Genomic DNA, 26577 nt, shown 5'->3' with positions numbered 1-26577 from the left:
GTGACATCCGCAGACATGCAGGTGACCCTGCTGAATAGACCCCCCCGTACCCCCCCAGTCCCCTGAAGAGCGTTTTGTTCCAAACTGACTGACAGAGGTCGACAGGTGCCTGGAGCGGCTGCAGGAATGGAGGAGACAGGCCTGGCTCAGCTCTCTGCCCCGGGGCTGTGCTGACCCACGTGCTCCATCAGCTATTAGGTTACTGCTATCTGTCCGTGCCCAGCTCCTCAGAGACACAGTAACTCATGGTCTCACTGACACAGCTGGCGGGGAGGAGAGAGAGAAGCGGCGACCTTTGACACGTGGCTAACTGCAGCCGCCCTGTAAGGACAGAGACTGCCGTGGATGCAACGGACGGAGTGTACACCGGCTGGGTTCCGTGACCCTCCTCACCTCCCCTGCACAGCCTCCCTGGCAGTCTCAGAATAACAGGGTGGGGGACCTACTCCCCACCACGCCCCCAGCTGGGCACAAATAATCAGCCTCACAGCCCAGCAGCTCTTCCTGTGGCAACATCTGCACTTGTTCAGCACACTCAGTGCTCCCCAGGAGCCCCTCCCCCTCCGCAGTCACAAAGCGGAGAAGGACAAGGACCCAGTGAGCTGGCCTGTGCGGGCTGTGGTGAGGAAGCCCCAGGAGCCCAGCTGCACAGCCCAGCCCAGCCCCCCAGCGCCCCAGCCAGACCACAGGCACGAGCTGAAGCGCCTGACAACACGCTTCCTGCCGCTCAGAACCTCTCCCACCACGAGACCACAGCAAGGACCTTCATCTGCCCTTGCCACGGGCTGCACAGCTCGACCCTAAAGCTCCTGACGAATAAATCCGTTCATCACTTTTTGGCTGGGTGATAAGTGACTTTGCCTCGGAACCAGGAAGAGGTTTTAGCTGTTTGGGGCTAAGAAGGCACACATGGAGCCAACTCGGTGCAGGCATTTGTCTGGGCGGAGCCCGCTACTACATGAAGATCAGATCCCCTTGGTGATACAGGGACGGAGTGTCACAAACCTGGGGACGTCAGAGTGAACACGCCCACGAGGGTGCCTCTCCCTCTCCCTAAACACCAGACGTCCCAAAGGGCTTCTGGCCAGCGCCAGATCACAGCCCACTCACTCCTGAACTCTCTGAGGAGTGCCTGCAGTGCCGACACTCTGATTCGGTCATCAGAACAGGATCTGCGTGCCACAGGTACCGGGGAGGGAGGACTGAGCTTCCGCTGTGGACGCTGCGGGGGCTGCTGCATCCCCTGGATACGGACAGCAGGAGCATCTCAGGAGGCTGCTGGGGCTACTCCTGTGGGGACGAGAAGGACGGGGCAGCTCCACCCCACCCCTCTGCAGCCGTGCGCAGGCACACCTGGGTCCCACACAGGACGGCCTGCCTACTGGCCGTGGCTTGAAAGAGCCGACCTTGCATGAGGGAGCACGTCTGAGCCGGGCCGACGGGAGTCCTCTGAGTCCTGAGTGTCGGGGCTTCTCTCCAGCGGGCTGCATCTCCTCGTGGTCCAGGATCTGATCCCAGACCTGCGAGGAGCAGCCTCGTCTGTTTTCTTCCCTGCGGGTCCCCAGAGCTAGGTCAGCACAGGCACACAGAGAATTGCTCTGTGAATGCGTGCTGCTGTTGAAAATTTGCAGGTCAGGGGTCGAAGGTGCTCCACCAGCCACAGGCTGCTTCCTCCACCCCTGCACCAGTCTGCAAAGCCAGCTGGCCCGCCCGCCCACCAGCCCATCCTGGTCACAGCCACACTCTTCCTCCCACTGCCCGAGGCGCTCCGCGAAGGGAGAAAGCAGCTGAGGGGCCGTCCGAAAAACGCCCCACTGCCCACGTATTTCTAACTGAAAGGGGAGAAAGCACTCAGGCCACCAGTTGACCTTTCGGTCAATAAAGTTCATAAGCTCTGCCCCTAAGCCACTCTGCTGGGCTGCATGAGAGGAGACCACACAATTCCTGACCTCAGTGGGCCTCCAACAGAAGCCAGGAGGCAAAGAAAACTCATTTAACAACTCAACGGAAACACCAACAAATCTGTTTTCTGTGTAAAGTGCTGTGCAGAAAGCACTATCCCAAGAAGAGATTTCTAGGCCCAGTCTTTGCAAGTGCATTCCCAGTAGAGAGAAAAAGACAAGTACGTAAGTGATCATGCGATGGGTGGAGGGTGGCAGGGGACAGGGGCCTGGGGAGACGTCGGCTCGGAGGAGGTGAGGACTCAACCCACAGCAAGGAGGCTCCCAGGAAGACTGCCTGAGGGAGGCCTCAGAAGCTGGGCAGCGCCTGCCAGGGAGAGGGGAAGGGAGGCACCCTCGGAGAGCGACATTTCCACTGGGTGGGCTGTGAAACGGCGTGCGTCTCCCTTTGGTCTGTGGGACGTAATGAGCTACCACTGCAGTGTGGCCTTGGGAATATCTTCATCACCATCTTGTCCTCACCTGAACCAGGGACTTCCCAGGCATCCAAAAGATCTCTGATGGGCAAGGATCGAGAAGCAGCCTCCCAGGGCTGGGCTTTTCCAACAGGGCACTGATCAGGAGGGGCACGGGGGGAGATCTGGGGACGGGAAGAGCATCTCTGGCATTCAGGACCCACGTGCAGGATCCTGGATCCCAACCACGGGCCCTCATGCCATCCATTGCAACACAACCCCCAGCTCCCCCGAGCAGGGACACACCTGGCACGCGGACAGGTGAAGCCGGATGGCTGTAGCTCCTACGAGAGTCCGGGCTAGAAACGGATTTGGGGACCGTTAACCAGAAGCTCATGTGAAGAGCAGAACCACTCAAAGGGCAGAGAAGGGCTAAGCCACAGGGCTGGTGTGAGACTAGACAGGTGCGGGAAGGGGGCAGCAGCAGGTGTGGGGAGAAGAGGAGACACTGATGTCAGAAGAGCGGGCGCAGGGTGGCCCCAAAGCCCCATGCAAGGCATCGGCTTAGGGGTTGATGGGGTGAGAGCCCACGCTGGTTAAGAAGCCTGGAAGCGAGCATGTGGCTGGGGCAGTGATGCATTTCGACTCAGGGCCTTCACAGGGGAGGTCTCTGAAATCAGATCCCTCGCCTTGGAGGAAGCACATAGAGGTGTGGGAGGTGAGAGAAGGGCGAACGCAGACCTCATTTCAAAGGGGAAGATGCGGCCTCTGTGAAACAGACTGCGCGAGACACCTATGTCGGGGAATGTCTGGAGGCTCCGTGAGCTCTGAGCACAGGCAGCGGTGAGGACCGGCAGCCGTGAGGACGGAGGTCAGAATCTGATGCAGACCAAGCTCTGGGGCGTGTGTTCATTTCTTACAGACTCAGAGATCAAGGGACTACCGTGGAAGCAGTGTGCTGGGTTTTAGCAAGTACTTGACAAATCATTACAGCTTTGAGGAAAAGATAGGAAAATGGCCTGAACCTTATATTAGGTAGATTTATAAATACTTTATTTCATTATCCTAAAATGTACTTTTTTGGGTTTTTTTTGCATTTTAGGATCTGATCTGAAATCAAATGTGTCTTATCATTGCTCCCAGCCAGGCCCATCATTGATACAGCTGTCACTGTCTGGAGACAAGACAGATTCTCTTTTTTTTCTTTAAGCAATTAAAAAATAAATTCAGGGGTTGGCCCCGTGGCTGAGCAGTTAAGTTCGTGCACTCCGCTTTGGCGGCCCAGGGATTCTCTGGTTCGAATCCTGGGTGCGGACATGGCACCGCACATCAGGCCATGCTGAGGCGGTGTCCCACATGCCACAACTAGAAGGACCCACAACTAAAATACAACTATGTACTGAGGGGCCTCGGGGAGAAAAAGGAAAAATGAAACCTTTAAAAATAAATACATAAATAAATTCAAAAAGTGCATAAACCATCAGGATATCACGCAGTCAATTCCCACAAAGTGAACGCTCCCTTGTAACCACCGCCCACCTCAGGGAGGAGAACATGACCAGAACCCTACACCCCTCCCCGGCCTCCCCTTCTTCCCTAAAGGGAAACGGCCTGAGCCTCTGTAACGAGCATGTTGACGGCAGATAGGAGGATGTTTCACAGAAACCCACGGTCTTGGAGGCTCTGAGACAAGTGCAGAAGAACAGGCCTCTGAATGTGAAGAAGTTCTAGAAGGACTTAGCCAGTTTATCGTGCTTATACTTTCCTCTGTATTACGGACAAAAGTGATGCTCGGCAATCATCTACGTCTAAGTAATTTCAAAGGAGCTCTTTCAATAAGGACAGAATAAAAATTCAAAGTCATAAGAAAGCATGGTGTGACAGCTTAAATGGCAGTGTTTAATCTTTCTTCACAGTGAATAAAATAATGATGAATCTCACAACTGATGAGGTCTTAAATTCGATGAAATATGGTGGTTGAGCCGCCTTGCCCAGAGCCAACTGGGAAAGATGTCTATGGCTAATGGGCAGAGGACTCCAGGCCAGGCTCCATCCTACACCTGCATTAACTACTCAGCTGTGAAAGCAAATGACACATTGATGGAGAATGTGGGGGACATAAAGCCAGAGGGATAGTTAACTCAGAGAATGACACCATCAGGACCCAGAAAGATTTTGGCAGACTTCGCTCATGGGTTGACTCTAAAAGACACCTCTTTAAACCCACAATCAGCTATCAGCTCACACCTGTTGGGATGGCTATTAAGAAAAAGACAAGCACTAACAAGTGTTGGCGAGGATGTGGAGAAAAGGGGACCCTCGTGCACTGTTGGTGTGAATGCAAATTAGTGCAGCCACTATGGGAAACAGTACGGAGGTTTCTCAAAACATTAAAAATAGAACTAACATACGATCCAGCAATTCCACTTCTGGGTATTTATCCAAAGGAAATGAAATTACCATCTTGAAGAGAGATATGCACCCCCATATTCATTGCAGCATTATTTACAACACCCGAGACACGGAAACAACCTAAGTGTCTAATGACAAATGAATAGATAAAGAAAATGTGGTTTGTCTCTCTCTCTCTATAGACACACACACGATGGAATATTATTTGGCCATAAAAAAGAAGGAAATTCTGCCATTTGTGACATGAACGAAACTTTGAGGGCATTATGCTGAGTGACAGAAGTCAAAAGAAAGACAAATATTGTATGACCTCACTTATATGTGGAATCTAAAAAAACTGAACTCATAGAAACAGAGATTAAATTTGTGGTTGCCAGAGGCAAAGGGTAGTGGGTGGGGGAAATGGGTGAAGGTGGCGATAAGGTACAAACTTCCAGTCACAAGACGAATGAGTCCTAGGAGTGTAACGTGCAGGATGGTGACGATAGTTAACCATACTGTATTGTGTATTTCAAAGTTGTTAAGAGAGTAGATCTTAAAAGTTCTTGTCACAAGAAAAAAAAAGTTTGTCACTATGTGAGGTGATGGGTGCTAACTACACTTAGTGTGGCCATGATTTCACAATACACACATTTATCAACTCATTATGTGGCACACCTGGAATGTATACAACGTTATATGTCAAAATCTCATACAGCTGGAAAAAGCAAGAAGTAGAAGACACCTCTTGACAGGAAATTCATTCATTCACTGGGCGTTTGCTGAGGGCCTTCCACCTGTCAGGAATGATGTGGGAGCAAAGAGGAGACGACAACACGGTTTCTGCCCTGGAGTAACTCATAAATTACTAATGGGGGAGTCTGACCTTTTGACCCAAAGTCACACAAGTCCAACACTGAGAGGCAGTCCCTCAGTTGACGGCAGGCATGTTATGAGTCATTGTGTCCGACAGGAACAACAACAGAAAACTCTAAACCGACCTTCAGCTGCATTGACAAAACTACACGATCCAAAACAGAGGTGACGGCTTCACTCAACTCTGCTCACCGGTCAGGCCGCTCCTAGAACATTACGTCCACTCCCACACCTTGAAAGGAACGGTCAGCTCTCTTACCGCAGCCATACCGAGTAAACACGGCCACCAGCCCACACGCATTGTTCTCAGTGAGGCCCAAAGCAACCCATTAGGGATCCATCGTTTTGGAAAAATAATCAACTTGCAAAGGCGTTTTAATTGAATAAATACTTGTAAGACATTTTTAAAAAGGAAAGGAAAAAGGGAGACAGCTATTGAGAATCTGGAAAGCATCCAAAAAAATAAAAATGGAAACAGAAGCCCACCTGATAATTGTGTCACATGAACAACGGCGAGCGAGTCGAGGACATTTACCGTGGGGGTTAGTGAGTTGGGAGACGGGACAGCGGTCTTCAAGGCTGTGAGGAGCGGCCACGTGACCGAGGGGTCAGCGTGTTCTGTGCTGCTGCACAGGGAAGAGCCGAGCGCAGGTGGAGTCCCAGCAAGTCAGCGGCCCCCCACACACGGTCCCTCCAGAGTCTCCTCTGCAGGGAAGCCAGAAGCGGAAGGTGGACGTGAGCCTGTGGGCGGGTCACCAGCAGGAGAGGCCGTTGGACCTGTAGGGTTTCACGCCATTCCCATTCTGAGATAACATCCTGTGACACTCCGTGCAGGTTTTTCTCCACTGCGGCTGTGAGAATGGCAATATCTGAGGATAACTCCTATTTTATGACCTCCAGGAAGAAGGAAACGCTAGGCTACAACGTTCACAGTTCACAGGGAAGAGAGATAAGGGACCAGGTGCTGGCTCCTTAATGCAGCGCGAGACTAACTCAGGGGAAGTTCTCCAAGAAGCCTTCCTAAGGAACTGCGACTTCGCTGGGTCAGCTTCAGAACCACGCTGCCAGCTGGCTGCTCAGCGCTGGGCATGGAGCCACGGAGGAGACAGGGTCCTCACCTCATGGAGCACGCAGTCTCGAGATTCCACCTCCCTTGATTCAGCAACCGTGCAGAAGGCTCCAGAACAAACCCCAATTCACCATGTTGCCAGAAAACAGACGGGTCCAGGAGGTCAATAAGCCCCACGTGGACGAGGGAGGAAGGAAAAGGAATGCTACAATTACAGATCAATGCTCCCCAGAGTCTAAGTCTGAAATTTCTTCCTTTTTCAAATTTGTCCTAAATCCCAATGCAAAAGTCACCTCACATAAGCATTTGGGTATGCATTTTGCACTTCCTCATGTTTAATTCACTGCAGATTAATTCCTCAGTGAACTGGTGAGTCCTCTTGTTTAAGGCGACAAGGAGGAATTTGGTGACAGGTGTTTTCCATTAATTTTCACCAGTAACTGAGTTGGTTCCACTCTAACCAAATGTTAGAATTTACTGTAGGGCACGTCTCCCCCTGCGAGAGCAGCTGCACCTCTGCAATAAAAGAAGGACACAGCTGACAATTCAGGGACAGCTGGATTCAATTTGGATATAGACTGACTTGGCCTTCCATCCTTTTGGGTAATTTGGCAAAATAAATGCATATTGCCCCAACCCATGGGATGCAGACAGCCACACTTTAATTACTGGATTGGGAGAGGCTCCTTAAAAAATTTGGGGCTTGGGTCTTTTCCAAAGAACCCCAAGGAGGTTAGGGACGGAAAGGAACAAACGTCCATTCTCTTTGGGCTTGGTGCTTTGCTGCCGTTGGCCCAATGAAGGGCTGAAGCAAAGATCTGTACACGCTGGACATCTGGGTCTCTGCAGGAGAGGAGGCTCTGGGCAAATCTTCCTGGACACAGGGACCACCTGGCAGGCTGCGGTAAGCGCTCTGCTTAAAAACCACTAGTGTCCTTCACCACTTAGCCATGACATCATCATCCTGGCTGGTGGTCAAGGCATTCTGCAATCTGGAGCTGGTCAGTGCTGCCCACACGGCTCTCCAGTGGCCACAGCTCTCCAATGGGGACACTGCCACTATTCAAATGCAGCCTCACATAAGCATTTGGTGGCTGGTTTCTTCAAGATGGAAGTTCTGCTTTAATCAGGCTAGCCTCATCTCTCTCTCTCTCTCTCTCTCTCCTGCACACACATACACACACACACACTCTATGTCTTTGCTAATGCTTTCTTCATTTCCTTATATACGCTACCCACCTCCTTCTGGTTAAATCTCTTGGCACATCCAAAACCTGCTCTTCAACATGAAGAAATCTGAAAATTGTTATTGTGTTATGCTTGTGTTTTCTCTAAGGCACCTGAGGTCTTCTGAAATGCTCCCTAATGTTGAAACACGTTTAACAATATTTTGAGAATCTATTTATTTAACTTATCCCAAGGAAACAACCTAAAACATGCCAAAAAACCTATACGTAGCATTATTTGTAACAGCAAAAAAGTCAAGATAACCTAAACGCTCAACCACAAGAAAATTATGTAAATTCTGTAACATTAATTCTGACACTTCATTGAACTATTACAGAGAGCAATAATTACAACACAGCACCACGAAAATGCTCGTGTGAAATGAAAATGAAATGAAAAATGAAAAACCAAGATGTCAAATTATACTCTCGCAGTTTACAACAATGTAAAAACAATATAGAACAATACCACAGCTATCCTGTCTGCCCTACAGTGTTGCTATAAGGATCAAATGAGATAACAAAGAAAAAAAAAATCAAATGGCTAAAGCGTCACACAAATTTTAAATGATATTAATATTAGGCATGCGAAAAATGTTCAGTGTATGAATCAAGAGGCCAACGGAAACCTGAAAGCCCATATCAGAGGTTCTGGAAAAACGGACCACCTCCAAGTCCTCTTTACAGCGTTCAGACGGTCTTCGTTTTCATCAGTGACAACATGTGTAGGTGCACATTCAGTGATAACCCGTATTAACAGCCCACTCATTCAGAAAGTGCTTTAGCAAGGCAAGAGTTATTCCTGCAATAAAGGCTTTGCTCTATTTGAGGGAGTGAGTGAAAAAGAGAGAGTGAGCAAGATCTACTTTGAGAGTTGAACTTCTTCATCAAGCTCGGATCAGATTCTGCAGCATGAGGCTATACACATGGGTGACGGCCTGGACACAAACACTCGATATCCCAGATTGCAGACTCTTCAGTCTCAGAGAAATCTTTCTCCACTTCTCCAGGTGTATTTTCCTAATATTCCCAGGGGAGAGGAATAAAGGTCACTGGCTTACAGACAAACCATTCACTCCAACTGGCAGCCCGAGCCGGTGCTGAGGGACTCCCTTCTCACTCCGCAAGGGCAGATACGTAAAGATGGGAATAAGGAAATTCCAAGGGAGAGGGTTCCATGAGTTCTTTATGTGACCCCACACATCAGGTATTTCTGTTAATATCTATCTAATCCTTCAACCTTGACTTTCCTCTTTCCCCATACAAACCACAATTTTCCTGCACATCCTGACTTCCTCATTTCTTCGCTTAATCCAGATTTCTTTGTTGAATGCCTCTAAAACACATCTTCTGGTTTCCTTACAGTTCTGAGCAAGATGGAGTGCACACACCCTGCCCTGTCTCCCCCACTGAATGTGGCTATAAACCCTGGACGGAGCAAACAGAGCAGCTGTTTGAGGTCTCTGAAACGTAAACAGCAGCAGGTAGATGAGGGAAGATGACCAGAATTTGACGCACCAGCAAACTGGTGGTGAGTTTGCCATCTCCCCATTCCAGGAGCCACAGCCTGGACTGGATACAACCCGGTACCCAGAAGCGAGCATCCGTGTAGACAGCAGAGCTCCAGGAGAAGCCAGTGAGTCCTGGCTTGTGGAGCAGGAAAGGAGTCACCTAGTTCTTAGAGATAGTGGGCCAAAGCCCAAGTTTTTTCCTTTTTTGATGCCTTTGTTGTCTCAGCTCTCTCAGGCCCCAACCCCCCCGCAATCCCACAGCAGCCCTCACAGCAGCAGCAGAGGGGTCCACAGATGCCTAAAACTGAGGGAGGGAAACTTCTCTTCCAATTGGAGGAGCTGTGGTCCGAAAAGGGTGAAAAACCCACTGGATTTCTCTCTCTCAGTCCTCCTCTTGCTTAGTCAGGGATGTGAGCTAAGTCACAGGAAGAGTGTAACAGAGCAGGAGAAACAAAGCCCCCCGTCGTCCAGCTGAAGGATCAAAGAGATGCGGCCTTAGGAACCAGAAAGGATCAGGAACATTGCAGAGAGGGAGGAGCTCAGGAAAACAACCCCATAAAGCTGGCTATGAGTTCCTGGGCTCAGCCCTGAGCTGAGTATGTGTAGATCTAACTCTAAACAGCATACCATAGGCTTTGAAGTTCAGGACAGACCACCGGTCACGTCCCACACTGGCTGCGGAATGGCACACTTGGGCAGCTCTGAAGAGCAATGCAAAGGTTCTGATGCTGAAACCCACAGAAGGCTGGCAGGGACTTAGAATCTGAACTCAGATTGGTTGAGTCTCATAACATAATATTCAAGATCAATCCAACAAAATCCAGCAAAATATTCAAGATCAACCCAAAATTACCCAACGCACAAAGAACCAGGAAAATCCTAATCAATAAAAGATAATCAATAGATGGCAGTGCCAAGATGACACAGCTTTTGGAATTAGCTAAGACTTCAAAGCAGTTATAAAAAATACTCCAAGAAGTAACGGAGAACATTCTTGAAATGAAGGGAAAGATGGAAAGTCATGACAAAGAAACAGAAGATAGAAAGAAGAGTCAAATGGATATTTTAGAACTGAAAAACAAAATAACTGAAATTTTAAAAACCACTGCATAGGCTCAATAGTAGAATGAATACGACAGAGGAAAGGGTCAGTGAACATGAAGACAGATCAATAAAAAGGATCTAATCTGAACAAAAGAGAGAAAAAAGGTTTTTAAAAAATGAACAGAGCCTTAGGGATCTGTGGGACAATACTAAAGGATCTAACATCTGTGTCATTAGAGTCCCAGAAGGAGAGAAAGAAGGCAGTGCAAAAAATTGGAAGAAATAATGACTGAAACTCCCCAAAGTGGTGAAGGACATAAACCTATAGATTTGAGAAGCTTAGTGAATACAAAAAAGGATGAATCCAAAGAAATCCACACACACCACAGTGAAACTGCTGAAAACTAAACACAAAGAACAAATCTTGAAAATAACCAGAGAAAAATGAGGCATCACTCACAGGGGAAGAAGGAGTCAAGTGACTGTAGATTTCTCAACAAACACTGTGGCAGCCAGGAGGAAGTGAAATAACACTTTTAAGTGTGAAAGAAAAGACCTGCTAGTCTAGAATTCCATATCCAGCAAAAAAATCCTTCAGAAATGAAGGTGAAGGGAAAATAGCCTCAAGAGAATTTGCTACCAAAAGACCACCCGATAAGAAGTTATAAAGAAACTTCTTTAGACAGAAGGGAAATAATTCCAGGAGGAAAACATGGAATGTCAGGAGGGAAGGAAATACAAAAGAAAAGGAAAAAAATCTGGGTAAACATAATAGATTATTCTCCTCCTCTTGAGTCCTTTAAAATATGTTTGACAGTTGAAGCAAAAACTACAACATTGGCTGATGAGATTTTCAACGTAAATAGATATAATACCCATGAACTACAACTTAAAGGAGAGAGAATAAAGGGACTTCTACAATGATAAGGTTTCCACTTTCCACTTGAAGTGGTAAATTACTGATTCTAAGCAGACTGTGAAAAGTTTAAGTGTGCACATTGTAGTCGCTAGAGCAAATACTAAAAAATACAACAAAAACAAGCACAAACTACATAAAGTAAAAAACTTAATAAATGAAAATGGAATGCTGAAACATTCAAATAATCCTGAAGAATACAGGAAAAGGGACACAGAGGAAAGAAAAATAGAGGGAACAAACAGAAAACAAAAAAAATAGAATGACAGACCTAAATCCAAATATATTAATAATTATATTAGATGTAAATTATGTAAACACACCAATAAAATGACAGAGATCATATGAATGGATAAAAAGACATGACCTAACTATAAGTTGTCCACAAAAAACTCACTTGAAATATAGTCATATAGTTAGATTAACAATAAAGGATAGAGAAAGGACGTACCATGCGACACAAATCAAAAGAAAGCTGGAGAGGCTATATTAATATCAGATAAGGCATACATCAGAGCTAAGAAGATTACAAGGGATAAAAAGGAACATTACATAATGATAAAAGTGCCAACTCTTCAAGAAAATATAAGAATCCTAAATATGCAGGTACTTAACAAGAGAGTTTCAAAGTACATGAAGCAAAAACCGAAAGGAGAAAGAGAGAAATCCACAGTTATAGCTGGAGACTTTAAGACTCCTGTCTTGTAATCCAGAGAGCTAACAGACAAAGTCAGCAAGGATGGAGAAGAGAATCAGCACCGTCTACCAACTGGATCTCACTGACATTTACGGAACATTCGCCCCAACAACAGCAGAGTAAACATTCTTCTCAAGTTCACCAAGACAGTCCACAGCATCGGTCGTAAAACAAACCTTAGAAACTCTAAAACAATTGAAGTCACATAAAGAATGTTCTCTGACCATAATGGCGTTAGACTAGAAATCAATAACAGGAGCATAACAGGAAAATCTCCAAACATTCGGAAATCAAACAACACACTTCCACGTCATCCGTTGGTCAAAAAGGAAGTCTCAAGGAAGATCAGAAAACATAGTGACCTGAAGGAAAATGAAAATACAACATATTAAAACCAGTGAGATGCAGCTACACCAGTGCTTGGAGAGAGTTACAGCATGAAATGCTTACACCAGAAAAGAAGAAAGGTCTCAAACCAATAATTTAAGCTTCCACCTTAAAAACTAGAAGAAGGAATCAATGAAAAAAGGGAGAAGACACAAATAAGCGATGTCAGGAATGTAAGACGGGTTATCAGTAGACATCCTGCAGACATTAAAAGGACGATCAGAGCAAACTAGAGACAGCTCTACGCACACAAAGCCAACCACTGAGATGAAACGGAACAATTCCTTGAAAATCACAAATTACCTAAAGTCACCCGAGGTGAAATGGACGACCTAAATAGTCCTATAACTATTAAAGAAATTAAATTGATAGTATAAAACCTTCCAAAAAGGAAATCTCCAGACCCAGATGGTATCACTGGCAAATTCTACCAAACATTTAAAATAGAAACAATACCAATTCTACACAATCTCTTCCTGAAAATTCAACAGGAGGTGACATTTTCCAATTCATCTTATGAAGCAAGTATTACTCTGTCCCAAATCAGAAAAAGACAGTAGGAGAAAACGACACACCCATATCTTCCACGAATATGGATGCAAAGATTTTAATATTCGAAAATCAAAGACAGCAGTATAGAAAAAGAATAATACACCATGGGTGGAGTTGATCTTGGGAATGTGATGCAAAAATGAAACAATGTAATCCATTGTACTGACAGTCTAAAGAAAAACCATATGATCACATCAACTGACAACGACAACAAAAAGCATTTGACAAATTCAATCCCCATTCACGATAAAAGCTCTCAGACACTAGGAACAGGGGGAACTTCCTCAACCTGATAAAGAGCATCTATATACACTCCGCGTCTAACGTCAGATTTAATGGTGAAAGACGGAAGGCTTTCCCTATGAGACCAGGAACAAGGCAAGGACATCCACCCTCATCTCTCCTGTTCAGCTCAGTGGTGGAAGTCCTACTTAGAGCAATGAGGCAAGAGGAAGATATTAAAAGGCATCAGAAAAAATATTGGAGAGGAGAAAATAAACCTGTCTCTATTCACAGATGACGTATTGTCTGAGTGTACAATCCTAAGGAATCTTTAAAAAAAAATCTCTAGAACTAACAGGTGACTTTAGCAAGGCTGCAAGATACAAAGTTAACACAAAATCATGTTTCTATGAACTAGCAAGGAACATCTGGAAAACGAAGTAAAAAACTGAACAGCATTTACAATAACTTGAAGAAGTGAATACTCGGGCATCAATCTCACAGAACATGTACAGTATTTGTATGCTGAAGACTCCAAAACAGCGATGAAAGAAACCAAAGGAGACTTAGTAAGGAGAGACATTCCGCGTCCGAGGAGCGGAAGACCCAACACAGTAAGACGCCGATTCTCCCCGGATTCATCTACAGACATCATGCAAGTCCTATCCCCGTGGGACTTTCTCATAGATATAAACAAGCGTACTCTAAAACTTATACAGGACGACAAAGAAACTACAACAGCTAAACTGATTTTGAAAGAGAAGAATAGAGTTGGAGGAATCGTACTTTCTGATTTTAAGACTTACGATAATAGCTGTGGGAATCAAGACAGGGTGACACAGGAGGGTGGGAGACACACAGATCAATGAAACAGAACAGAGTCCAGAAATAGCCCCGCACAAGTACGGCCAATGGATTTTTGACAAAGATCCAAAAGCAGTTCAATGGGGCAATGACAGTCATTTCAACAACAAATGGTGCTGAAACAACTGGACATCCATGGGCAGATAGTGAAAAGGAACCCTGACCTAAACCCCACGCCTTATACAAAAATTAACTCAAATGGATCACATACCAACGATACAATATAAAACTATAAAACTTTTAGAACAAAGCAAGGCAAAAAGTTCTTAGACGTGACAATGAAAACACTACTCCTAAAAGAAAAAGTTGATATCCTGAGGGTCCCGCCCCACATCCTTCAGGGCAGAGATCTACAGACATTTGGAGTTTTTCTGCCTGGGAGATTGGGGCAGTTTTTTATAAAGTTAAATATACATACTTACCACGCAACCCAGCAATCCCACTTCTAGGTCTGTATTCACGAGAAATGAAAACTTGAGTCCACACAAAAATCCACACGCAAATGTGTCCAGCAACTATATTCGTAATCATGAAAAACTGAAAACCACCCAAATGTCCCTCAACAAGTGAAGGGATAAAGGAACTGGCCCATACCCACACGACAGCCTACTGCCCACAAGAAAATCCTACTGCACCCGACACCTCGCCTGAACCTCAAATGCACTGTGCCGAGAAAGAACCTTTCTCAAAAGTTCCATTTGTAAGACGTTCTCCAAGAGAGGAAGCTGAGTGGTTGCTGGGAGTGAGGGAAGGGGGAGGGTGGCCACAAGGGAGAGCCCAGGGGACATTTAGGGGGTGATGGAGAAAATGTTTTGTTTCCTAATTGAACGTGGCAGTGGTTACATGAATTTATACATATTTTAAAATTCACAGAAATGTGCTCCCAAAAAAGGTCCATTTTACTGTATGTTAATTAAAAAAAAAAAAGAGGTGGAAGCAGCCAGCCAAGTGCCCAGAACACGGAGGGCTAAGTAAGAGGTAGTTCCCTTTTCTTACAAAAAGCGGGGCCCTGGAGACCCCAGACTCCTCGCCGTGGCTGCCGTTCACCCACCATCCAGCCTAGGATGCGTCCTGGACTTCCTGGAGCGGCCGCTACCTGTGACCACACTCCTCCCAGGTGTTCATCAGGAGCCACACACCCTTCCTGACAAGCAGGTTCTCACCTGGATCCCTGGAGGACGTGAGGCCACTACACCAGTCATCTCAACCTGTCACCAGCTGACCTTAAAGGATGGCCTCCGCCTACAGATGGGCCATCCCTCTCCGGCAGTTTACTCGCCAATAGCTACCTTCTTGCACAAGAATTCTTTCTCTTGTGTATAAGGAAAATAAAAAACAATCAAGGATCCAGGAGACGGAGAGCAGCTAGAAACGATGAAGGGCCTCTCCAACTCTTGTCAGACAGGGTGGAGCACCAGAAATGCGGGGAGGAGGTGGAGTTGAGGGGGGCCGCGATACCAGAGTCCCCACTTTTTCTGTGGTTTTTCATCCCTTGTCTAAACGGAGGAAGGGGTCGTGTCTGTGGAAGGTACTCCGGATCGAGTCAGTTCTGTTGTTTAACTGAACAGGGAGGATGCTGCTAGGAAAATAGCCTCATGTAATAGGTGTAACTCCATGGGGAAGAAAGACACATGGCAGGAAAGACTGAATGAGAGAAAAACTCACAGAAATGACTCCTACCAGGTTCTCCCCATAAAGTGCAAACAGCCAGAGACCAAAGCAAGTCAAAGTTAAAAGCGACTCCCTGCGTCTGAGAAGCTGGGACACGGGAATGTCGAGGACATGGGCCTGGCTCGCTTCCCAAGGCCATGAGGGGACTGCCCACCACCTGCCAGCTTGGCCTTCCAACCCCTCCTTAGGGGATGCCCATCAGGAGACAGCCAGGGCTGAGACGAGGACAGAAGCCCAAGCGAGGTGTCAGGAGCAAGGTCGGCCCCTCAGAGGAGCTCCACAAAGGCCTGCGAGCTGACCGCTGGTCTGAGAGGGTGGCAATGGTCAAGGCAGCCTGCACAGGCCAGAGTGCAGGCCCACACACAGGGCAGAACTCGGTCACCTTATCTGAGGAGACGACGACTTCGGACCCTTGACTCCTGGAAGTGGAACCCGATTTCAGGCACTCCCTCTGTTACGGCCACAAAACAAGCTCCTGGGGCCTCTGCTTCAGTATCAAATACAAGGACTCGCTCTCCCCAAAGATCAGCACTCCCTTGCCTCAAGCCAGCCTGGCCAGCTCTGAGACAGCCGCATGGCAGCCCGTCCTCCCCTCCAGCCACTCCTTCACACCACAGAAACGCCCCTGACTGTCACAGACCATGTCGACGGCTAGGGCTGGAAACTTCCTTTTTGTAAGAGAAGCATCACCTTTCGGGGGAGGAAGGGAGAGACTGTTCCCAGAGCTGCTGGGAAAGTCGGGGTCCCCTCCTCTGCACCACAAGAAAGTAAATGCCCTCCAAGCTCCCACTTCAGGGTCACAGGGGGGCCTGGTGTCTGCGTCACCGCCCTGAAAGCTTGTGACCTGCCCTGGATGACACAGGACACCATCTCCCCTTCCTGGGGGCCCACAGCCCTGCTGTGCGCTCTGGGCAGGGGGTCCCCTCCTTCCTGCAAACCCACACTGGATCCAGCTTCTTCACTATTGACCGGATGAAGGCACCGAGCTGCCGAGAACTCACTGAATGACTACGAGGGAAAACACAAGCCTTCCATAATGAGGGTCTCCTTTCTGAGCCATTGTGGCTTTTAGGAAACAGAGATGGGGAAACTCACACACATTTCTAAAGGCATGAAGGTTTGTGCAAGGCACTTCAGGCAATTAGGTGTCGCCTCAGTTGGCTCAGGGCGGAACAACCCAAGCAAAGGAGTGAATGGAGAATGGCTAGGAGTCCCACAGAGCAGCGCTCCGGCCTGGAGGCCACGCGGCTGTGGAGGGGTGGTCACGCTCTCCTTGCTCGCACAGCCTGACCCAAACCTCTGCCAGCCGTGGGCTCCCTGCCAGGACCGCGAAGGAGGCAGGGCACCCCGCTTCCAGGCCGCCACCGCCTCCACGGTGCTGTGCTTGCCTTTTCCTGGAGCGATGGGCCCTAGTTTCCCCACGGCTGACCCTTTGTTGAGCGAATGTGACGGTCTTCCTGAAATCTCGTTCCAGACTCTCGGCTTTAACCTCAGAGATCAAATCGGCTTTTTGGACTCAGATTCCCTCAAAACATGACACGGAGGAAAGCGTCATCTCACCGAGCGCCTCTGACCAGAGCGTACCTGCCAGATTGTTCCAACGATCAGAGAGAGGGGGAGAGAGACAGTGGAGACAGAGAGGGAGACAGGGAGACACACAGACACACACAGACACAGCCTCACTGCTGGAATTAATGGCAGGGTGTTATCGATTCTACAAACCGTCCTAAGATGTGAAATGAGAGGTCTTTTTAAAACATTTTAAAGATTTTTATATGACCCATTATAGAAACTACATCCAATCACATTTTTCTAAAATTTTTCTCTCCTTACCAATTCCTATTTGAACAAAAAGATGCCATTTTCAGACATCTCAAAACACTCCTGCTCCTGGCCCTCAGTACTCACGTGGGATGTTCTGCCCCCCAGCCACACCCCCTGCTGTGGTTCCTGGCACTCTCCGCTCTCGAGGTCAAGGCCACTGCCTCCTCCTGTCGCTTTGCTGGATGACAATAGGGTCAGAAAGCCAAGCCAGTGCGGGCTGTCCTTTTCCATAATGCTCACTACTACTGTTATTTAATACTTTCTAATAATTAAATGGTAATTACAACGAACATTCACTGTAGGCTCACAACACACCGGGCACCGAGCTGTGTTCTACACTGATAGCCTGATTTAATTACCCCTGACACACGAGCTGCATCTATTATCTCCATCTTACGGGTGAAGACACTTTAAGGCTTAGAAAGCGTAAATGGCTGTCTAAGGCCGCAGAGCTCAAACGGAAGAGTCTAGATAAACCCAAGTGGAGTCTGACTCCACAGCCTTGTTGTAATGCAGACAGGTAACTGTTTGCTAATTTGGGGTGTGGATAAGGACTCTGAACAGCTGTGGAAGTCTGGTGTGGGCTAACACCCCTCCCCAAGGTCTAGGGGAGAAGACAATCCATAGGTCTCCCGGTTGGAAGCGGTGCAGGCAATGTCTGACCCAGCAAGATGACAGTTAACCCAGAGCTCTTAACAGGATTCTCTAATTCCCATTTCAGGAGAGACTGGTAAACAAGGAGGGCTGAGCATCTTCCACCCACAGATGCTGGGTTACTCAGTGCCTCCAGGAAACAACGCAATGATTTAAAAATAATCACACAGGACATGTCCGCAAAGGAGTGGGAACAAAATGGCAACACACTAAATGATGCTACTTTGTTTGACTGAAATAAAATCCCAAGATGTTAGGGTTAGATGAGACTGGAGATTTCTGGAAGACGGTGGGGAGGTGGCAGACACACAAGGAAGGGACCAGGGAGGATGGTTCATGGGAAAGGCACAGACTCGCAGAAGTGGTTTTAAGATGGGAAATTGAGAGCCAGAGCAGTGAAGGGGCAGGGTGGCGTCACGGCAGCAAAGCAGCAGTGGCTCACACGAGCTGCGTCTAGAACCCACGCTCTCTGCCCACAATGTCACCAACCGGGAAAACCGGAACCAGGGAAAACACAGGGCCACTCTTGGCCCAGAGGGTTTATCGTCGCTCTGCTCAGAGGCAAGTCCCCGACCTTCACCACCCGCAGGACAAGGAGCAGAGCTGCCGCTTCTCTGACGGAGGCGGTCCCAGTGTGGACGGGTAGAAGGCACTATTTTGTAGAGTTCATGTCATTTGTTTGACAAACACTATTAAGCCCCCACGGTGTACCAGAACAGTGACAAGTCCTGAGGACAGAGATGAATAGGCCTGCCTTTCCCAGACGTGATCCAGGGAGAGACAGACATAAGCAAAGGAGGACAGCAACGTGCCAAGTGCTATCATGCCAGGATGCAGCAGCTAATGGGAGCCCAGAAGGAGGACACCTTGAAGACCACATTCTCTGGGTAGAACCTGGTAGGAGCCTGCGGTCAGACGAGCAAAGACACTCCAGAGCAAAGAGCACAGAGCGGCGGCGTGAGGTTGCAGAGACCCCACACAGCTGACTCAGACTTGCTCAGACCCAGCCGGAGAGCTGGGAAGGAGAAAAACATCGTGAAGCCTGGCACAACCTCGGTTTCTATTGGCAAGTACTCCCTCAAACCTTAACATTGAAACCTAGATAATCAATCACTTTTCTACCCATAATAACATGGGAGCTGGGTTCTGTTGTTTTGGGGGGCCTTAAGAGACATAATTCTGCACTCCAATCCTGCTTTGGAGCATAAATACGTGTGTTTTGAAAGTGTCGCTGGCAGATGTTTACTCGCATGTAAGTGAAAAGAAACAGGCTTCTGCCGTCGCTTTGCTTTGCCGGTACCTAAATAGCTTTCAAGGGCTGCTTAAAGTGTATTGATCCGCGGTTCTCAAGGCCCAGGCTGCTCCAGATGTCTTCCCTGCAGAATTCTAATTCATGCTTTAAAAGCGGAGTCGATTTTCTTTCATCTCAGATGCTCTAGCTGGAGGCAGCTCGAGCTCAGTCTATCCTTTTAGGAAGAGAAACGATATGTAGGGGAGGGTTTAACCCGAGAGAGAGAGAGAGAGAAGGGAATGAAAAGACGGGGCCTGCATGGAGCCTGTCAAGTTTCGGGAGAGTAATAACCCTCCTGATGTTGCCAGAGGCGATTCAGAAATGAGACAACGTGGAGCCACGCGGATCCATGGCCGGGCTTCCCCACGGCGGCGCCACCGACGTTCGGGCCCAAAGGTTCTTTCTGGTGAAGGCTGTCCTGTGTGCACTGTATGTTTAGCAGCAGTCCTGGCCTCCAGCCACCGGAGGCCAGAAGCACCCACAGCCGTGACAACCACAAATGTCCCTAGACGTTGCCGCCAGTTGAAAGTCCCTGATCTGTATGAACTCCAAGCAGCAACAACACCGAAGAATCTCATCTGGTTAACTGCTTCTGATAGAAAACCCTCCTCTCTCTGGCATCACTCTACCCCAAAAGTGAGTCCCATAGAGAGTGATCACAACAGACCTCTGACAATACATACGTTCCTCCATGAGACGGTTTACATCGTTGGGCACAGGGAACCTTGTGCGTCAAGATGCTCTGATGAAAACAGGCTCCGAACGGCACTGACCACCGAGTCCCTCTAGAACCTAAGAGGGCAGTTGTGGGTGGGAATGAACCTGGCCCGCTGGAGCAACAGCCAGGCAGGGGGGCTCAGCGGGGGAGGCAGAGGGAGGGAGGGAAGGAGCTGAGGCTGGCGGGAGGCAGGGGCTTGGAGGCCGAGTTAGGGAGCTGGAATTTCCCCCCAGGGGCCATGGGAGAGCACTGGAGGGCCTGCAGGACCTGACTGACACTTCGCAAAGATGCTGCACCCTCGCGGCTGCGTGGCAAGAGGACCGGCACGCGGGAAAGGACAGAAGCAGGACCACCAAGCAGGAGGCATCCGCCTCATGGGACCCCGTGGCTTTTGGCCACTCCTGTCACCTGGCGGGGTTATTTAGAAGAGGTCAGGAGATGAAGTCAGAGACGCTACTTCCTTCCCACAGGACAGATGAGTCTCATTAATTCTACTCGCATTGAAATTTCAATTACGTGGAATCTTCCTTTCCTCCACAACAGCAGATAAATGAAGCCCTATTTCATTATCCAAATCGAGCCTCGGGATCCTAAGAGTGACGGGGCGCAGACCCGCTCTCCTGTCTCCTTTGCCGCATCACACAAATTAAGTTCAAAAACCGGGAGAGGGGGTGGCTCAGGTTTGTCACGGGTTTGATCTCATTTGATTCTTTCACTTCATTCTTGATATTTACTACTAACTCACAATTTGGTTTTCTCCTCTCACGAGGCTTTCTCCCCTTTTAGGGGGCCCTATTTTTGTATCTTAGCTTCCTGGCTTCACCCCCAAACCCCTAATTCAAGGATGTCAGCTGAACAGCAGCCCTCCAAGCTCATTTACTCTGGCATTTTCCCTTTGTTCCGCTGTTTCTAATTCTCATTTTCCCCCCAGCTCGTCGGTCACTTTGCCACGGGTGAGTCATCTGCTCTGAGTCATGCCTGGCTGAGACGGAAAGGCCAGGAGGATGCCTCCAAACACACCTGGCTTACGAAAGGACATCACGAGGGACACGGTCGGCACCCAGGCACACGCTTTCCTAAGTAGACTAAAAATTAAAAGAAAAAAATCCCCTTTACTCTCTCTCTCTCTTTTTCCTCGAAATTTCCCATTTCTCTCAGAATTTGTTGGAGATGATTCCTATGGGGGAATGGGTCTTGGTCACCCACTTTGGACTTTCAGAGGCAGGAGAACATTTCTGGAAGGAGCCCAGAAAAACCCTGAGGACAAAATCAGGTTTTTCTTACATAAGGTTCTTCCTCGAATGTACGTACTACATGGACTGTCACACACGGGCCACCATCGGACGGCTCCTCCTCTGAGAGCTATGAAGATACTGTTTACACAGGGACCACCAAACTGTACCTAAAACAAGGAAAGATGAGAACCGTCCCAGACCAGAGGAGACTGGGGAGCTGTGACAACTAAACGCACCGTGGTCCCGGAACTGGGTCCTGGGACAGAAGGAGGAGCTGCCTGGATCCGCGTGCCAGCTCTGCCCCTACGACGGGAGGCAAACCACTCTGCCTCTCCAGGCCTCAGCCTTCTCATCTGTGAAACAGGTACGGCAGTGGTGGCTAGCCGTGGTGTTCTCGTGAGGGTTAAAGTGACAACCCACAGAGCACCTGGCACATTGCTGGGCATGGCAGAGGAAACCCGATAAACAGGAGCTACAACAACTTTGCCCCCTCAGGGAGAAGGCATAAACTGCACCCCGCTTCTTCCTCAAGTGTGCCGTCCTTGCCTCCTTGTCAGGGCCAACCCTGAAGTTTAAGGAGCTTGACTCTGAAAACCACCCCATACATAAAAGCTCTTTCCCCACCCTCTTGCCTCAAAGCCCCTAAGTTTACCATTATAGATTCATTTCTTCTAAGCACTTCCCTTCCAAATGTAAAACTGCTGGCAGAGGTGTGTCATCAGCTCTTGACACACGGGAACAGACCAGCCTATGGGGTCCCCATAGAAAGGGGTCCTGAAAAGGCAGGAGGAAGAAGGGAAAGTGGGGACGCAAGCTCAGCCCTCAGGGTGTGTGGGGGTGACGCTCGGGGACCTTCAAGGACATTGGGTGTCTGGAAGGAGATGCTGGTGGTGACGGTGCCACTGGAGGGGAGAGTGGGAAGCCGGAGGGGGACAGAGAAGGGAGCAACAGAAACTACTTTTCACTAGACGTCGTTCCGTGCCCTTTGAGTTTGGTAGCGTCTGCATCATGACCTAGGCAAAATGAATTAAATTAAATAAAGGAGGGGGGATACTGGTCTCTGAGGGTGAAGGTGCAAGTTACTTCAGACACTCTGCTGGCAGCCTGCCCTGCTCTCACCCTCTCCACCCCGCCCCCTCCCCCCAACGAGAAAAGCTGCCCCATGAGCTCCTGGACGGCTCATTCTGGGAACAGCAGCAATACTTTTTCAGGGTCAAAATTTGAGACACCAAAACCTTACACAAAAGCACTTCAGAACCGCTGGAGAAGCTCACCAAGGGAAAACGCAGCTTCCCCTAGTGTCGTGACCTCCCGTGAAAGCCGCTGTGTGAGGACTAACGCCGAGCGTCACGTGCAGCTGCACCATTTGTTTCACCGTTGGACGTCAATGAGCCACTCCTCCTCCACAAGGACCGGGTGAAGCAAAATGCTGAGGAAGGAAATAATCCCTCCACGGCCCCTGCAGAGGCATCGGAGAAACCCCGCATCCTGCCCTGGGCTTGAGCCACTAGTAAGACCCGTCCACCAGCAGGCGGTAGGAGCGGGGGGAGGCCGTGGACTTGGCATTCAGAGCCAGGAAAATCATCCGGTCCGTACAACCTTGGGCCAATCACTCGATTGCTGGGACCCTCACCATTCTCACCTGTGACACATATAGATCACCACTTACCTTGCCAGTTGTGGAAGCTTTATACACAAATATCCAAATCCATGTCATTACCCCTAAAAATAACCCAGCACCTCCTGCTAGATTTTCTCTGTAAAATGTCACCGGATCTTGAAGTTGGAAGGTGTAATGCATGGACTTGTGTTCCCCTAAAAAGACACCTTGAAGTCCTAACCCCAGGAACCGTGAATGTGACCTCATTTGGAAATAGGGTCTTTGCAGATGTAATTAGTGAAATTCACATAAAGCCATAATGGCACAGGGTGGGCCTTAAATCCAATCTGACTGGTGTCCTTATAAGAAGACAAGGAACAGAGAGAGAGCACACAGAGGGAAGATAATGTGAAGACACGCACACAGGGAGAAGGAGGCCATGTGACCACACGGGCAGAGATGGCAGTGAGGCGTCTATGAGCCAAGGAACACCAAGGACGGCTGCAACACCAGAGGCTGGGAGAGGGGCACAGATTCTCCGTCTGAGCCCTCAGGAAGGAACCAACGGTGCCGACCCCTTGATTTTGGACTTCTGGCCTCCAGGACTGTAAGAGGATAAATACCTGTTGTTTTAAGCCCCCGTTTGTGGTCCTTTGTGATGGCAGCCCCAGGACACCCATTCAGAGAGTTACCTGGTTTTACTACCTGTTTAATGCTTGAGTTCTCTTGCCCAGTGGTGAGCTAGCCAGCCTATGTTTGACTGTCTCTAGTAAAAGAAAACTAACTTCGCACCTACCAAGGCAGCAATCTCCACCTGTGAAATGCCATGACTATCGTAATAATCATTCAGTCAACAAATACTTATTGAGCACCAACTATATGCTAGGAACTGTTTGGGGCATGTTGATACAGTGTAAGTAGGGAGCAGACAATAAAACCACTCTCGAATAAGGTCATTTCTGATATTGTCATGAAGAAATAAATGCTGTAATATGATAGAGTGAGTGGGTTGGGGACCAGGAGGAAATTATTTTGATTGTTAGGGAAGGTCTCACTCAGGATGTGATACTGGAGGGTGACTTGAATGACAGGGAGCCAGCCTTGGGAAAATCTGGCACGAGGAACAGCCAGTGCAAAGGCCCTGAGGCAGAATGAGCCAGATGTGCTCAAGGCACAGAAAGCAAGCAGGACTTTTATTAGTGAGAGAAACAAGCAAGGTCAGTCAGTCCTGACAGCAGACCAAGGCAAGAAGTTTGAATCTGATCCTAAGAGAACTGGGAAGCCACTGGCGAGAGACAGGATTTGACTCACAGTTTTTAAAAGATCACTCTGGCCTGATAAAGTTCCTAAAATTGAAGTCTGTCTCAGGATAGCTTTTCTCCTTTGGTTCTCGGGATCTTGGGCTACTGCAGAGCAAGTTTCATAAATGACAGCCCCAGAACCTTCTGGAATCCTGGCTCCCAAGAATCTCCAAGACTCTCAGGCTTACCAGCCCTACTTCATTCACCACTATAGCAATTTCCAATGATTTTTTCTATGTCCTGCATGAAATGTGATGCCCGGGAAAGAACACAATATTCTAAGCATGGAGTAGCCCGGAAGCACCCCTTTCTCATTCCAGATCTATGCACCTACTGATCTGCTCCAAGACTGCCCTGGCTTTTCATTCTGTTTTGTACCGCTGACCTGCCGAGACATATCCCAGATATCTTCCTGCTGAGCTCCTTCTTGTGATGTCCCAACCTAGAAAGTGCAACCCAAGCTTGTTATTCCCTGATGAGAACAGCTGTGCCCCGTTTAAAAAAAAAAAAAGTGCCACCATAACCCCAACAATACCATGTATAAAAAACTGGATAAAATAAATAAAACCACTGGGTGAGCTCCTCAGGTTTCCCAACCACTGCATTTCTCTTCTGGGTGGAGGACAAGGAAAACTCTTAGGGCAAGTGTCCCCAGCATTGCCTCGTTCTCTTGCATCACACGGCTGAAGACACCGAGATGATTTGGAAACACCAAGCACTTGAGCAAAAGACACTCCTTGCAATCATACTTCCTACTAGATTTCTCAAAGACGTATAAACAAATCTGAATATGACGCAGACTTTCTCAAGCCTCGGGCAGGGGAACTGGTGCAGGTGCGGCCACACAGGCGAGCTGGGCTGCCTGAGTCAGCGGGCAGGCAGTGGGAAAGAAGGGTGCTCTGCCAGCAGATGCTGGGGAAGCCCTGGCCTCTCGGATGTGCTGGGTGTATAATCTGCCTGGACCCTTCCCACATCCCATTCCGCATCTGGTGTCAGAAGGCTAGGTTAACACTCGGCTCTGCCCCCGGGTAGCTAAGTGAACATGGTAGCCTCAGTTTACTCATCTGTGACATGAGAATAACGGCACCTATACTCCAAGTTTATTGTGAAGACCAATGAAGATTTTGCACGTGAAAGCCCTTTGTAAAGGACTCTGTCATGTAAAAGTGACGGGGTAGTAGTGACTGTCGGTTGACTTTTCATGACTTTTAAAAAATCTTCACAGGGGCCGGCCCGGTGGCGCAGCGGTTAAGTGCACATGTTCTGCTTCTCGGCAGCCCAGGGTTCAACGGTTCGGATCCCAGGTGCGGACATGGCACCACTTGGGAAAAGCCATGCTGTGGAAGGCATCCCACATATAAAGTAGAGGAAGATGGGCACGGATGTTATTAGCTCAGGGCCAGTCTTCCTCAGCAAAAAGAGGAGGATTGGCAGCAGTTAGTTCAGGGCTAATCTTACTCAAAAAAAAAAAAGTCACAGACTGCTTTTGATGTTTCTTTCAACCTGATTATTTTCTTTTTTGGAAGGAAGAGGCAGAGTGAGAGAGAGAGAAACATCTAGCATGACTCATCCACTCTAAACCTGTCCTAGATGATTATCCTGACAGCAGCCCCCTCAGAGCCCACGTGGGGTTAACATCAAGCAATTTGCCTCTAAAGAACCAAAGTCATTGTCATGAAAAGAGAACCGCACCTAACATCTGTGGATATCCTCTACTTTCTGGAATTCGGTAGCAAATTTATAAGGTTTGTGATTTACTCACCTCAGTGAGTTGCTTTTCATTGTCTTTAGTTGTTACTTTCTGAAATGATCCCAACCACCTTCACACTGACAGACACACGCCATACAAAAGACAAACACTGCCAAAAACATGCATTCTATTCTAGAACCAAATGAGAGGCTACAGACAATTTGCTGATCACTGAGAGTGCCTATGTGTGAGTCCTCAGCCGTCTTCATTTCTTTAATGGAAAAAGAAAATCTCATGAGTCAACTTTTTCACTGTGAGCTCATCTCAAGAGCCTATCTCCCCGTGCTTCAAATACGTAAGCAGTCCTATTTCTGAACAAAGTGGAAATAAATAAGAGTGACAGCCCAAGGGAGAGACTCTGAACAATGGGAGAACATACACTTCCAAACAGAAACCTGAAAAGACAGGAAGGATCGCGCAAG

The 26577-nt window shown here is 48.3% G+C and overlaps 1 protein-coding gene across 4 annotated transcripts in view; it reads right to left on the bottom strand.

Annotated features, from left to right (window-relative positions):
• The window catches only part of KIAA0513, a 55553-nt gene that overhangs the window by 27767 nt on the left and 1209 nt on the right, over nucleotides 1–26577 (bottom strand). For 2 of the 4 annotated variants that reach the window (XM_070262127.1, XM_070262128.1), the window contains exon 1: nucleotides 6110–7208. The exons of the other annotated variants lie outside the window; for them this stretch is intronic. The gene's annotated coding sequence lies outside the window, so the exon portion shown is untranslated. Of the gene's footprint in view, nucleotides 1–6109; nucleotides 7209–26577 lie in introns of those variants that run through there. 4 annotated transcript variants of the gene reach the window in all.

This window comes from Equus caballus, chromosome 3 (assembly GCF_041296265.1).
Source record: "Equus caballus isolate H_3958 breed thoroughbred chromosome 3, TB-T2T, whole genome shotgun sequence".
Taxonomy (NCBI): domain Eukaryota; kingdom Metazoa; phylum Chordata; class Mammalia; order Perissodactyla; family Equidae; genus Equus; species Equus caballus.
The sequence above is the reverse complement of the archived record's forward strand: the minus strand, read 5'-3'. Positions and strand labels throughout refer to the sequence as shown.